At 44.7% G+C, this 14,018-nt stretch overlaps 1 protein-coding gene across 1 annotated transcript in view; it reads left to right on the top strand.

Annotated features, from left to right (window-relative positions):
• LOC121284081 (cytoplasmic dynein 2 heavy chain 1) overlaps window positions 1-14,018 on the top strand; it is a 770,821-nt gene that overhangs the window by 530,538 nt on the left and 226,265 nt on the right. The gene's annotated exons all lie outside the window — the stretch shown is intronic.

Here is a 14,018-nt window from a genome sequence, read left to right as displayed (position 1 = left end):
CAAGTGTTTATTTGCTAATTAATAATTCCTAGGTTATAAAAATGGAACGCAAGGACTGTGTATTGTGCTATGGTAATTGTTACACTAATTCATATTGGAGCTATATTAGGAGCTCGATTTACAATCAAATAGCATGTGATAGACCATATACATATTTTAACACATGGAGCTGTTTTTATTTTTAAGAATAAAATCCATATAAATAAGTTACATTTTAAAGCCAAAATGATTAAGCTTTACTCTAAATGTGCAGAACGGGTGTGTCCTCTCTCAAGAAGACAGCATTCATTCCGCCACCCCACCACTTCAGCACTGTCCTTACTGTAATCTGTTAACAAGCCAGGCCAGACTGTTGCAGCCCATTCCAAGTTGGTACAGTCTGCAGCCAGGCCTTCTAGGCCCAGAGTTATTCAAGGCCATCTGTAGTCCCCTTCACGGAAAGTCACCACCTTCTACCAGCTATGCTGCAGCTATTGGGATTATAATGGGCCAAGGCACTCGGACAGGCAAAGGCACACATTTCACAACTTCCCTTCCCGACTTACAGGTTGGCTGATATTGTTAATGGCTCTCTCTCCCCAGATACTGTCCCCTTCTTTAAATCTGCCATCAGCACTCCTCATCTGAAGAAACAAACCCTTGACCGTCTCCAATCTGGTAACCACCACCTGATCTCCAACCTTCCTCTACTCTCCATAGTCCTTGAATGTGTTGTCACCTTCAATTCTGTGCCCAACTTTCCAGGAACTCCATATTTGAATCTCTCCCTTGTCACAGCATTTAAACATCTCTTAGCAAAGTCACAAATGACAAATGTTTCTTTTTAATTCATTTATGGGATGTGGGCTTCGCTGGCCCATCCCTAATTGGCCTTGAGAAGGTGATGGTGAGCTGCCACCTTGAACCGCTGTCGTCCATGTGGTGTAGGTATACCCACAGTGCTGTTAGGAGGGAGTTCCAGGATTTTGGCCCAGCAACAGTGAGGGAAAGGCGATATATTTCCAAGTCAGAATGGTGAGTGGCTTAGAGGGGAACTTCCAGGTGGTGGTGTTCCCATGTATCTGCTGCTCTTGTCCTTCTAGATGGTACTGTTCATGGTTTGGATGGTGCTACCTAAGGAGCTTGGTGATTGCATCATGTCGATGGTACACACTGCTGCCACTATTCATCGGTAGTGGAGAGAGTGAATGTTTGTTGATGGGGTGCCAATCAAGCGGGCTGCTTTGCCCTGGATGGTGTCAAGCTTCTTGAGTGTTGTTGGAGCTGCACTCGCCCAAGCAAGTGGAGAGTATTCCGTCACACTCCTGACTTGTGCCTGTAGATGGTGGACAGGCTTTGGGGAGTCAAGAGGTGAGTTGCTTGCCGCAGGATTTCTAGCCTCTGACCTGTTCTTGTAGCCACAGTATTTATATGGCTAGTCCGGTTCAGTTTCCAGCCAATGGTAACCCCCAGGATCTTGATAGTGGGGGATTCAGCGTCCAGGTCTTGCTGCATTTGGACATGGACTGCTCAGTATTTGAGGAGTCACAAATGGAGCTGAACATTGTGCAATGATCAGTGAACATCCCCACTTCTGACCTTATGATGGAAAGAATGTTATTGATGAAGCAGCTGAAGATGGTTGGGTCGAGGAGACTACCCTGAGGAACTCCTGCAGTGTTGTCCAGGAACTGAGATGACTGACCTCCAACAACCACAAGCATCTTCCTTTGTGCTAGGTATGACTCCAACCAGTGGAGAATTTTCCCCCTGATTCCCTTTGATTCCAGTTTTGCTAGGGCTCCTTGATGCCACACTCAGTCAAATGCGGTCTTGATGTCAAGAGCAGTCACTCTCACCTCACCTCTGGAGTTCAGCTTTATCATCCATGATTGAGCCAAGGCTGTAATGGGTCAGCAGCTGAGTGACCTTGTTGGAACCCAAACTGAGTGTCAGTGAGCAGATTATTGCTAAGCAAGTGTCACTTGATAGCACTATTGATGACCCCTTCATTTTACTGATGATGCAGAGTCGTCTGATGGGGCGGTAACTGACCAGGTTTTATTTGGCCTGCTTTTTGAGTACAGGACATACTTGGGCAATTTTTGGCATTGTCGGTAGATGCCAGTGTTGTAGCTGTACTGAAACAACTAATCCTCCTTATGTTTCTGGACCTGCCTGCTCGACAAGGTTGACTACATCACTTCTCCAATGCCTCTCCACTATTGTTCAGCTAGGTGGGAATGCATTTACCTTGGTTCATGCTCTTCTCTCCAGTCATAGCCAGAAAATCACCTGCAATGGTTTCTTCTGCGCTCCTTCTGTGATTCTTCCCAATAACACACCATTACCTCTCATATTTCTCAAGGATCTATTCTAGGCCCCCTCCTATTTCTCATCCACGTGCTACCCCTCAGCAACGTCATCCAGAAACACATCATCAGTTTCCACACCTACACTGAAGACACCAGGCCCTATCTCACTAGCAACTCTCTCAACCTCTCCTGTGCCTCTAAATTGTTAGACTGCTTGTCTGTCTGAAATCTAGTAATAGGTGAGTAGAAATTTTGTCTGACTAAATATTGTGAAAACTAAAACCATTGTCTTCAGCCCCAGCTACAACACTGTTCCTTAGCTACCAACTGCACCTTTCCTTTTGGAAACATTTTGAGGCTGAACCAGACTGTTTGCAATTTTAAAGTTATATTTGACCACCTGCACCATCACTCAGACCACTTATTTCCACCTCTGTAACATTGCCTGATTGTTCTTCTGCCTATGCTCAGCTGCTGCTGAAAAGTTCATTCATGCCATTGTTATAATGCACTTCTGGCTGGTCTCCATAAACTGACATCATCCAAAGGTCTGGTGCCTGTGTCCTATCTTGCACCAAGTCTGATTTCCCAATCATCTATGTGCTTGCTGATCTATATTGGCTCCCGGTAAAACAATACCTCAATTTTAAAATTCCTATCCTTGTTTTCAAACCCCTGCATGGCCTCATCTCTCCCTATCTCTGTAATCTCCTCCCATCTCTGCTACCCTTCGCAATATCTCAGCTCCTCCCAATTCAGGCCTCTTGCGCATCCTCGATTTTAATCAATGCACCAATGGCAGCCATGCCTTCTGCTGCCAAGGCCCTAAACTCCAGAATTCCCTCCCTAGACTTCTCAGCTGCTCTTGTTCCCTTTCCTCCTTTTAGAGACACCTTAAAATCTACCATTTTGACCAAGCTTTTGGTTATCTGTCATAGTATCGCCTGGCATGGTTCTGTGTCAAATTTTGTTTGGTAAAGTTCCTTTAAAGCACCTTGAATTGTTTCATTCCATTAAAGGTGATATATAAATGCAAGATTTGGTTGTTGGAAGTTGGGCATTAAGGGATTGCACAAGGCTGACTCATTGGGCTAAATAATATGCTCCGGGCATCCAGGAACATATTATCGGGAGTGATGACGTCAGGGGCATACTCGACGTCATCGCGCCCATTTATTATAATATGAAGGTGAGTGGACTTGAAAATTGGGAACCTGCCCATGTTATTTAAATTTCATTTAACTCGGCATTTAAGATCATTAAAGACCCAACTGACTCCCTGATACTGTCAGCAATAATACGCCTACAGAGTCAGATTCATGCCATGTCTGGTTCCCATTCTTTTTAAGACAAAACTTGTTAGAGTGGGTTTAAAAGTTTCAGCTGAGCCCTGAGTCTCGGCAATTTGGAGATCTATAACTGCTGGGAGTGCTTAATTCAATGAACAGAATTTCCGTTTCCAAATCATATGATTTAGGGGCCCTTTCTTGGCTGCTGAGTGCTCTATTTAGTTCTTGGCCATCATCCAGGGCTATAAAGTATCTGAGAGAAATAGGCATTGTGGTCTTGGTGGGCGACATAACTTACAGTGAGGAAGAGAGGAGCATGAGGAGGAGGGAGAGAGAGAGGAAGAAGGGCAGAGATCCTCAGCAGAGCTGCAGAAGGCCTTATACAGCTGCTCGAGTCTACAGGCAGAGTGTAAGCCATCTACAAATGTTAGAGACTCGATGCAAGAGAAGGCTCAGGCTATCAAGAACCACAGTCACATCACTGTGACATGTTCACAGAGGCGATCTTCTCTGACTGTATTGATGGGCACCCGGTGCCTGTAGCTCTGAAAGTTATTGTAATGCTCGACTGCTTTGCGACAGGCTCCTTTCAGACAGCCTGTGGAGACCTCAGTGGCATAACACAACCTGCAGCACAGGTTTCATGTTTCCCTGGGACGCAGGGAGCCATTGATTGTACTCATGTCGTCATAAGGAGTTTTGCTGGACAGCTCTGTACCTTCATCAACAGGAAGGGCTTCTGCTCATTGAATGTGCAGCTGGTCTGTGATCATCAGCAGTGGATCATTTAGGTTTGCACCAGGTACCTGGGCAGCAGCTACAATTAGTTCATCCTTAGAAACTCACAGGTGCCAGATCTATTCAGCAGTCCTGAGGTTTTGAATGGATATTCATAAGTGACAAAGGGTATCCATTGAAAAGATGGATAATGATGTCTGTGAGGGTACCCAGGCACAGTGGGAGCTAGTGGAAGCACCAGGGCGGTTGTCAAACAGACCATTGGTCTCTTGAAGAAGATATTCAGAAGCCTGGACAGATCTGGAGGGGCATTGCAGTATGCTCCCTCATTTGTGTCCCTGATGGTCGTGGTGTGCTGCACTCTCCATAACTAGCTATCCAAAGAGGGGATGCCCAGGAGAATGAGGGCATGGCAGATAGGAGACCACTCCTCAGAGGACGGGGGTGAGGATGAGGTGAGGGAACACGGTGACATTCAGGTCAGAGGCCCTGGCCATGATCGCATGGATGGCTGTGATACCAGGTATACCTTAAAGCAGAGATTTCTCTAGTTTCAAATGTCCTGCAACAGAGATGCATAGTCACAATGTACAAACCTTTCTCTATGTTCAATGAACAAATCCTGTCACCGTCATATCAACACACTAATCCCTTCCAAACATAAACACTTGAGGCCTCCTTGCCTGCATCAATATTATCAAATTTTCCTGTCCCTCCCAGTACAAGTACCACAGTTGCACTATAATATTAAAACATCAGCAGATGTTTTAGATAAGAGTTTATTTACAAATGTGCAATGAATATTTACAAACACAACAATTAGCTACTCACTAATGTGTCCCTCTACCGTGGAGTTTTTTTGATGTGCTTATGAGTGCCCTGGTGCAATGATACCCCCTCGCTTGTTGCTACACTGGAGAGGCAGCTGATCTGCCACCTCCCTTGCCCTGGATGACTTTGGCAGCCAAATTCTATAGAGCTGCGATCTTGAGCGTCCCACCATTGCTGAGAGGCAGGAGAATCTTCAGTCGCTGCGACACTGCTTGAGGACAGTGTCAATGGCGGATGGATGGAGGAAATGCTGCCACTTTCAGAAATGCCCTGAGCGGTGCTTCCAGATGGTGGCAGTGGCTGCTCATTCTCCATCATTAGGTCCGTATAGTCCTCTCTGCCAACCAGTGATGTCCGAGGGGTTTGGTCTGTGCCCATGCTCCCAGTTCCTCTCTCACCCTTTATCTGGGTCCCTGTGGTAGTATGTAGGTTGGAGCGCATACCGACGATTGCGCCTGTAATAGACTCAGTCGTCAGTCTGATCATAGTGGAAGCTTGGCACTCTGAAGAGTGGGGGTGATTGCAGTGCACATGGCCAGGATGGACACCTCCACAACCCAGACCAGAGAATGCAATTCCTCTGGTATATACCTGCTAAATCTTCAAAAACCTGCAGATCTTCACATCCAGCATCTGCTACTTCACTGTCGAATCCAGAGGTTCATCATCCATCTTAGAATCAGTCTCTGGATCACCTTGAACTCTCCTCCAACTTCCTGAGGCCAGCTTCACCATGCACTCCAGCAGTTGTACATGCGAATGTGAAGTGCTCTCACCAGTCTGTGCATGCCCCCTGTCTGACACGATAATCCCTGCTGAGGTGCCAGAATCTGCAATGGTGCTTGGGCAGAGAGAGGATCTGATGCTGCGTTCTCTGACAGTTCTTCCTCCTCCTTTAAGGGAATGACGGCACAGCATCTGGAGGACAGTGATCTGAAGAGGCTTCACCTGTGACAAAAAGACATACATCAGGGAGTTAGTAGGCATCACAGACCTTGTCACATCAGTGTAATGACAATAGACTCTGCAACATTATTCATATCCAACATGAGAGATGAGACTCTGCAGACAGAGTGCTGCACACTTGAATGATTATCCAAAACTTCCCATAATGAAGTTTGTCAGGGTTTCAATGTCTGAACTATATTAACAAGTTTTATTGTATCATGCTCACTTTCCATCCACCTCCCACTTGCCCTCTCCCCTTTTATATCTGTTTGGGCCTTTTGTCATCTCACCAGACCCAGGCCTTCCTCCTATTTTTTCACTGCCAATGGTCCTGAAAGACGCTGTGCCTGTTAGCGTCAGCACCCCGTCTTCAAAAGGACTCTGGACCATCAGGTGTGGAACAGCCCTGTCTATCCAGCCTCACTCATGCGCACTGTGGGCTCAATTCTCCTGAAGAGATGTGGAAGGTTGCACTCATTAACAATTTTAACCCATTTAATGGCAGGTCGCTAACCTTTTATTAGCAAAATGCAGGGCAGCCTGGATGCTATGCTCAACTTCCCATTCTGCCAACACCACCACCCTCCAACTGAACCAAAGCTTTAAGAGCACAATGACTTCGTTGCTGACAGCTATGTCCTTGCATCATGCTGCCTTGGAGCTCCAGCCAAACTCACTTTCCTCCTGCCTTCGGAAGCATGCCCTGTAGCACACTGACACAAGATTGTACAAACTGAGGCCTCACTCACCTTGGCCACCCTCATATGATCATTGAGCCTTTTCTGGCATTCAGACCACATGCTCTTGATGAGCCCAGCACTACTGACCTGCTCGGCCACCTCCCTCCAGGCAGCATGTGTCTGGCTTGGCTTCCTCCTCTTTCCATCGTTAGGCATCAGCTGCTCATGTCGGTTGGACACTGTACATTGGAGGGCACTGAGGGAGTCCTTGTTAAATAAAGGTGCTGGTTTGGTCCTTAATCTCCCCTGCTTCTCCCCTCACTCCAATGGCACAGACATCTCTGGAGGAAAACATGCAACAGCTAGATAACTCCTTCATGCAAAGATGTGGAAAACTTGTTCGGGTTGAAAAAGAATGCAACCGCCATTTGTGCCAAAGTTTGGAGACAGCAGAACTCAAAATAATAAACACTCACCTTAGAAGTCTGGAAATAGCTGAAATCCAAATGACCCTGAAAACTGTGGACAAAACCGGCATTTACTGGGTTCCCTAACACTGTGCCGTGCCGGGGGCCCTTAGTAGTAATGGCCACAGCCTCATTCTGCGTCATGGCCAATGACCTTGGAGGCAGCACATCCCTTCCTCCAACACTGATTGGGCAGGATGAAGGCTTCAAAACCACTCTGGGAATGAATAAACATCAATTAACAAAGTTATCGGGGGTGTTTTGAAGGCTGGCCCGGAAGTCAGGAGGCCGCCGACTTCCAGGTACAGTACCCGCCCTTGGCACCCCAGCTTATTATTCAGCTCATTGACTTTTGTTTGCAAAATGGAATTATCTGTTTTATAAATTTGGTTTGTGATGTTAATTTTGTGGCCAGTGACAGAAGGAAGATAAGTCTTGGGACATTTTGTGAATGGGAAAATTGCAGTTACTGGTATTGCACTCACATGTGTTCCTGTTGTACGGCCTCGATGGAAAGGAGCTGTCTAGGCTGCCTTCTATCACCTCATGATGGTGAGCTTGTGCAGCATTCAGCAAATCATGACAATTCTTAAGTAATACTGTCCTTGGCCAGGTCCTGGGATGTGGGGGGAGATCTGGTTAGGGATCAATAATGTTTTGTTTAAGGTAGTTAAAATTTGAGGTTCAAGACACCTGCTTTTGGAATAAAGCTGCAAGATTCCACGGGTTTTGAACAAACAAAAACAAACTTTAATAAACAAGTTCAGAAAGATAAAGCAATTTACAATAGGTTTCTTGTATGCTAACATTCAGGATAAGTATGAAGCACGTGAATTAACAAATGGACCGTGGTCAGGAGCACCACATTCCAGAGTAAATGACAGATGCAGCCAAAAAAAAACAGATTCCATGAATTTCTCAGTAAATCACCCAGATGATAGTCCCACACCGAGTCACCCAATCACACTAAAACTTCATCTTTCTCACGAGGGTTTCCAATCTCCACTTTTGAAGATCTCTCCTTGGAATTCTTTCCAAAAGTCGCCCCCACTTTTATGGCTTTAACAATGGGCCACCTCACAGGGTTTCAATCTCTCCTTCCGAGATTCCTTCTTGCTGCATTCCTGAGTACACTCTGACGGTAGCTCACAAGCACACTTTCAGATCTTTGGCTGCGCCAAGCAGAACACCACTGCTCCAAAGGGGTACCTTTGCCCCAGCGGCCCACAGTAAATAGTCAGTCTGCTAACTGCAGCTCTTTCTTTAATTTGGCACCTATTTCTTTGCTCCCTTCTTTTAACTCACTTAACGGGACCTATTCCTGTCCCTGTGTCTGTGACACTTCTGGCTGGCAGACTGCTTCAAACTGACTGCCTCCAGAAAAGCTGTTCATGAACTGATCAGGTGACCTCAAAACACTCCCAGAGTGTCCCACCCTTGTCACTGAGCAGGAGCCAATGTGACAAGCATTGAAACATCCTGTACCTTAAATGTTATAACCTTCATGGATTTCCAATTTAGCACCCAGGGATACAGAGATCAGTGGATTTCATGACATAAGACCCGCTCTGCCAACTACAGCAGGGCTCTTCAGAGAGGTCCAGGCATTGGAAGTATTGGCCAATGGTCTGCTCTCTCACATTGTGTGGTGACATGAATTTTATTGCATTCATGCTGTGCATATTCACATGGGTTACGCACCGGAGTCATAAGCCATGCTGCCAGTGGATAGCACTTGTTGCCCTGTAGCAACCCTTTGGTTTGCTGTGGTTAGTCAAATGTAGCTGGCACAGCCGTCTGCCGCAGAATGAAGATATAAGATCATAAGAAATAGGAGCAGGAGTTGCCCATTCAGCCCATTGATCCTGCTCTGCAATTCAATAAGATCAAGGCTGATCTGATTGTGGCCTTAACTCCACTTTTCTGCCTATTCCCCGTAGCCCTTAACTCCCTTGTCAATCAAAAATCTGCCGAACTCAGCCTTGAATATATTCAATGATCCAGCCTGTACAGCTCTCTCTGGAAGAGAATTCCAAAGACTAATGACCCTCAGAGAGAAAAAATTTCTCCTCATCTCCATCTTAAATGGGACACCTCTTATTTTTAAACTGTGCCCCCTAGTTCTAGATTCTCCCACGAGAAGAAACACCCTCTCAGCATCTACCTTGTCAAGCCCCCTCAGAATCTTTTATGTTTCAATGATCACCTCTCATTCTCTTAAACTCCAATGAGTAAAGGGCCAGCGTGCTCAACCTTTCCTCATAAGCCAACCTCTTCACCCCTAGAATCAGCCTAGTGAACCTTTTTTAAACTGCTTTCATTGGAAGCATATCCCTCATTAAGTAGCAAGGCCAAAACTTTACACAGTACTCCATGCATGGTCTCAACAATGCCACTACAGCTGTAGCAAGACTTCCCACCTTTTATATTCTGTCCCCTTGCAATAAAGGCCAACATTCCATTGGCCTGTCTAATTATTTAATATATCTGCATGCTAACTTTTTGTGATTCATGTACAAGTACAACCAGATCCCTCTATGCTGCAACATTCTGCACTCTCTCTCCATTTAAATAACATTCAACTTTTCCATTCTTCCTACCAAAATGGATAGCTTAACATTTTTTCACATTATACTCATCTGCCAATGTTTTTCCCATTCACTTAACATATCCATTTTTCTTTGTAGATTCTTTGTACTTGCTTTCTTACCTGTCTTTGTATCATCAGCAAATTTGGCTATAATACAGTCTGTCATTTCATCCAAGTCATTCATATGGATTATAAATAGTTGAGGCCCCAGCTGTGATCCTTATGGTTCCCACTAGTCCACACCATTTTCCAACCAGAAAATGACCTATTTATCCTGACTCTGTTTTCTGATTGTTATCCAATCCGCTAACCATTCTAATATATTACCACCAACACCATAAACACTTATACGGTGACATGTGGCACCTGATGGAATTCCTTTTAGAGTTATAGATGCACTACATCTACTGGATATTCTTTATCTACCCTGCTTGCTACATCCTCAAAGAACTCCAATATGTTTGTCAAACACAATTTCCCTTTCACAAAACCATGTTGACTCTGTCTGATTATATTATGATTTTCAAATGTCCTGCTACTACCTTCTTAATCATGGATTCAAGTATTTTCCCAATAACCGATATTAGACCAACTGGCCTATAGTTTCCTGCTCCCTGTCTCCCTCTTTTCTTGAATTGGGGTGTTACATTTGTGGTTTTCCAGTCCGTTGGGCCCTTTCGAGAATCTAGGAAATTTTGGATTTTACAATCAATGCATCCGCTATCTTTGCAGCCACTTCCTTTAAGATCCTAGGATGCAGGCTGTCAGGCCTAGGGGACTTGTCAACCTTTAGTCCATTTAATTTCTATCCAGTGATCGTGATTGTTTTAAATTTCTCCCTCCCTTTTGCTTATTGATTTTCTACTATTCTTGGAATGCGTTTTGTGTCTTCTACAGTGAAGACAGATACGAAATATTTTTTCAAAGTCTCTGACATTTCTTTGTTTCTCATTATTAATCCTTCAGCCTCTCCCTCTAAGAGATCAAGACTTACTTTAGTTACTCTCTTCCTTTTTATATAGTTGTAGAAGCTTTTTCTATTTATTATTATATATTTCTTGCTCATTTACTCTTGTTCTCTAATTTCTCTCTCATTTTTTTTAGTCACCTTTTGTTGTGTTTTTTATATTTTCCCAATCTTCTGGGCTACCACTAATCTTCACAGCATTCTACATCTTTTCTTTTAATTTGATGCCATCTTTAACTTTCTTAGTTGGCCACAGATTGTGCACCCTTTTCATTGCTTATTTCTCTCTCAAAGGAACATATCTCTCTTAAAATAGACATTTAACTATGTCAATTGGATTCGCCACCTGATTTCCATTCAGGTCTACAGCATGCGAGTTATGCAATATCTCCTTAAATGTCTGCTCCTAATTCTCTACCATCTTATCTTTCAACCTATTTTCCCAGTCCACCTTAGACAACTTTGTTTTTATACCCTTCTATTGGTCTTTATTTAAGTTTAAGACACTAGTTTCAGACCCAAATTTCTCACCCTCATACATCAAGGCTGCAGCCAGGAGTTGGGGTTGCAGAGTTGGGAATTTCCCTGACGGCGCTGACTTGGGAGTGAAAGTTCAGGCCTCAGTTGCTGGATTTCTTCTTGGGTGGGGGCTTATGTAGGGAGACCATAAGAACATAAGACATAGGAGCAGAAATTAGGCCATTCGGCCCATTGAGTCTGCTCCACCATTCAATCATGGCTGATAAGTTTCTCAACCCCATTCTCCCGCCTTCTCCTCGTAACCTTTGATCCCCTTACCAATCAAGAACCTATCTATCTCTGTCTTAAATACACTCAACGACCTGGCCTCCACAGCCTTCTGTGGCAATGAATTTCATAGATTCACCACTTTCTGGCTAAAAAAGTTTCTCCTCATTTCTGTTCTAAAAAGTCTTCCCTTTACTCTGAGGCTGTGCCCTTGGGTCCTAGTCTCTCCTACTAATGGAAACATCTTCCCCATGTCCACTCTATCCAGGCCTTTCAGTATTCTATAAGTTTCAGTCAGCTCCCCCCTCATTCTTCTAAACTCCATTGAGCATAGACCCAGAGTCCTCAAACGTTCCTCATATGTTAAGCCTTTCATTCCTGGGATCATTCTCATGAACCTCCTCTGGACCCTCTCCAGGGCCAGCACATCCTTCCTGAGATACGGGGCCCAAGATTGCTCACAATGTTCTAAATGTGGTCTAACCAGAGCGATATAAAGCCTCAGCAGCACATCCCTGCTTTTATATTCTAGTCCTCTCGAAATAAATGCCAACATTGTATTTGCCTTCCTAACTTCCGATTCAACCTGCAAGTTAACCTTAAGAGAACCGTGGACTAGGACTCCCAAGTCCCTTTGCACTCCAGATTTCTGAATTCTCTCCCCATTTAGAAAATAGTCTATGCCTCTATTCTTGCTACCAAAGTGCATGACCTCACACTTCCCCACGTTGTATTCCATCTGCCACTTCTTTGCCCATTCTCCTAAACTGTACAAATCCTTCTGCAGCCTCCCTGCCTCCTCAATACTACCTGTCCCTCCACCTATCTTTGTACCATCTGCAAACTTAGCCAGGATGCCCTCAGTTCCTTCATCTAAATCATTAATGTATAAAGTGAAAAGTTGTGGTCCCAACACTGACCTCTGCGGAACTCCACTAGTCACCGGCCGCCATCCTGAGAAGGACCCCCTTATCCCCACTCTCTGCCTCCTGCCGGACAGCCACTTCTATCCATGCTAGTACCTTGCCTCTAACACCATGGGCTCTTATCTTACTGAGCAGCCTTCTGTGCGGCACCTTGTCAAAGGCCTTCTGGAAGTCCAAGTAGATAACATCCATTGGCTCTCCTTTGTCTAACCTTACCTCCTCAAAGAATTCCAACAGATTTGTCAGGCATGACCTCCCCTTGATGAAATCATGCTGACTTTGCCCGATTTTACCATGCACTTCCAAGTATTCTGAAATCTCATCCTTAATAATGGACTCTAAAATCTTACCAATGACCGATGTCAGGCTAATCAGCCGGTAATTTCCAGTCTTTTGCCTCACTCCCTTCTTAAACAGTCCTCTGGGACCCTTCCTGACTCCAGTGATTCCTGGAAGATCACCACTAACGCCTCCACTATCTCTTCAGCTATCTCCTTCAGAACTCTGGAGTGTAATCCATCTGGTCCAGGTGATTTATCCACCTTCAGACCTTTCAGTTTTCCTAGCATCTTCTCCTTGGTAATGGTCACCATACTCACCTCTGCCCCCCCGACTCTTTTGAACTTTGGGGATGTCACTCGTGTCTTCCACTGTGAAGACTGATGCAAAGTACCTATTCAGTTCCTCCGCTATTTCTTTGTTTCCCACTACTACTTCTCCAGTGTCATTTTCCAGTGGCCCAATGTCCACTTTTGCCTCTCTCTTACCCTTTATATATCTAAAAAAATTCTTGCAATCTTCTTTTATATTACTGGCTAGTTTACCCCCATATTTAATCTTCCCCCTCTTTATTTCTTTTTTGGTTGTCCTCTGTTGGTGTTTGTAGGCTTCCCAATCCCCTGGTTTCCCACTGCTCTTCGCTGCATTGTATGCTTTCTCTTTAGCTTTTATGCTGTCCCTGACTTCCCTTGTCAGCCATGGTTGCCTCGTCCTCCCTTTAGTATGTTTCTTCTTCCTAGGGATGAATTTTTGCTGTGTCTCCCAAATTACTCCCAGAAACTCCTGCCATTGCTGTTCCACTGTCTTTCCTGCTAGGCTCATCTCCCAGTCAATTCTGGCCAGCTCCTCCCTCATGCCGTTGTAGTCGCCTTTATTCAACTGTAATACCATTACATCTGATTCCAGCTTTTTCCTCTCAAATTGCAGGGTAAATTCTATCATATTATGGTCACTTCCTCTTAAGGGTTCCTTCACCTTAAGCTCCCTTATCAAATCTGCCTCATTACACATCACTAAATCTAGAATTGCCTGTTCCCTAGTGGGCTCCACCACAAGTTGCTCCAAAAAGCTATCTTGTAGACATTCTACAAATTCCTTTTCTTGGCATCCACTACCAACCTGATTTTCCCAGTCTACCTGCATATTGAAATCCCCCATGATCACTGTAACCTTGCCTTTCTTACACACCTTTTCTATCTCCTGGTGTATCTTGTGCCCGACATCCTGACTACTGTTCGGAGGCCTGTACATAACTCCCATTA

The sequence above is a fragment of the Carcharodon carcharias genome, chromosome 11 (genome assembly GCF_017639515.1).
Source record: "Carcharodon carcharias isolate sCarCar2 chromosome 11, sCarCar2.pri, whole genome shotgun sequence".
Lineage (NCBI taxonomy): Eukaryota > Metazoa > Chordata > Chondrichthyes > Lamniformes > Lamnidae > Carcharodon > Carcharodon carcharias.
The sequence above is the reverse complement of the archived record's forward strand: the minus strand, read 5'-3'. Positions and strand labels throughout refer to the sequence as shown.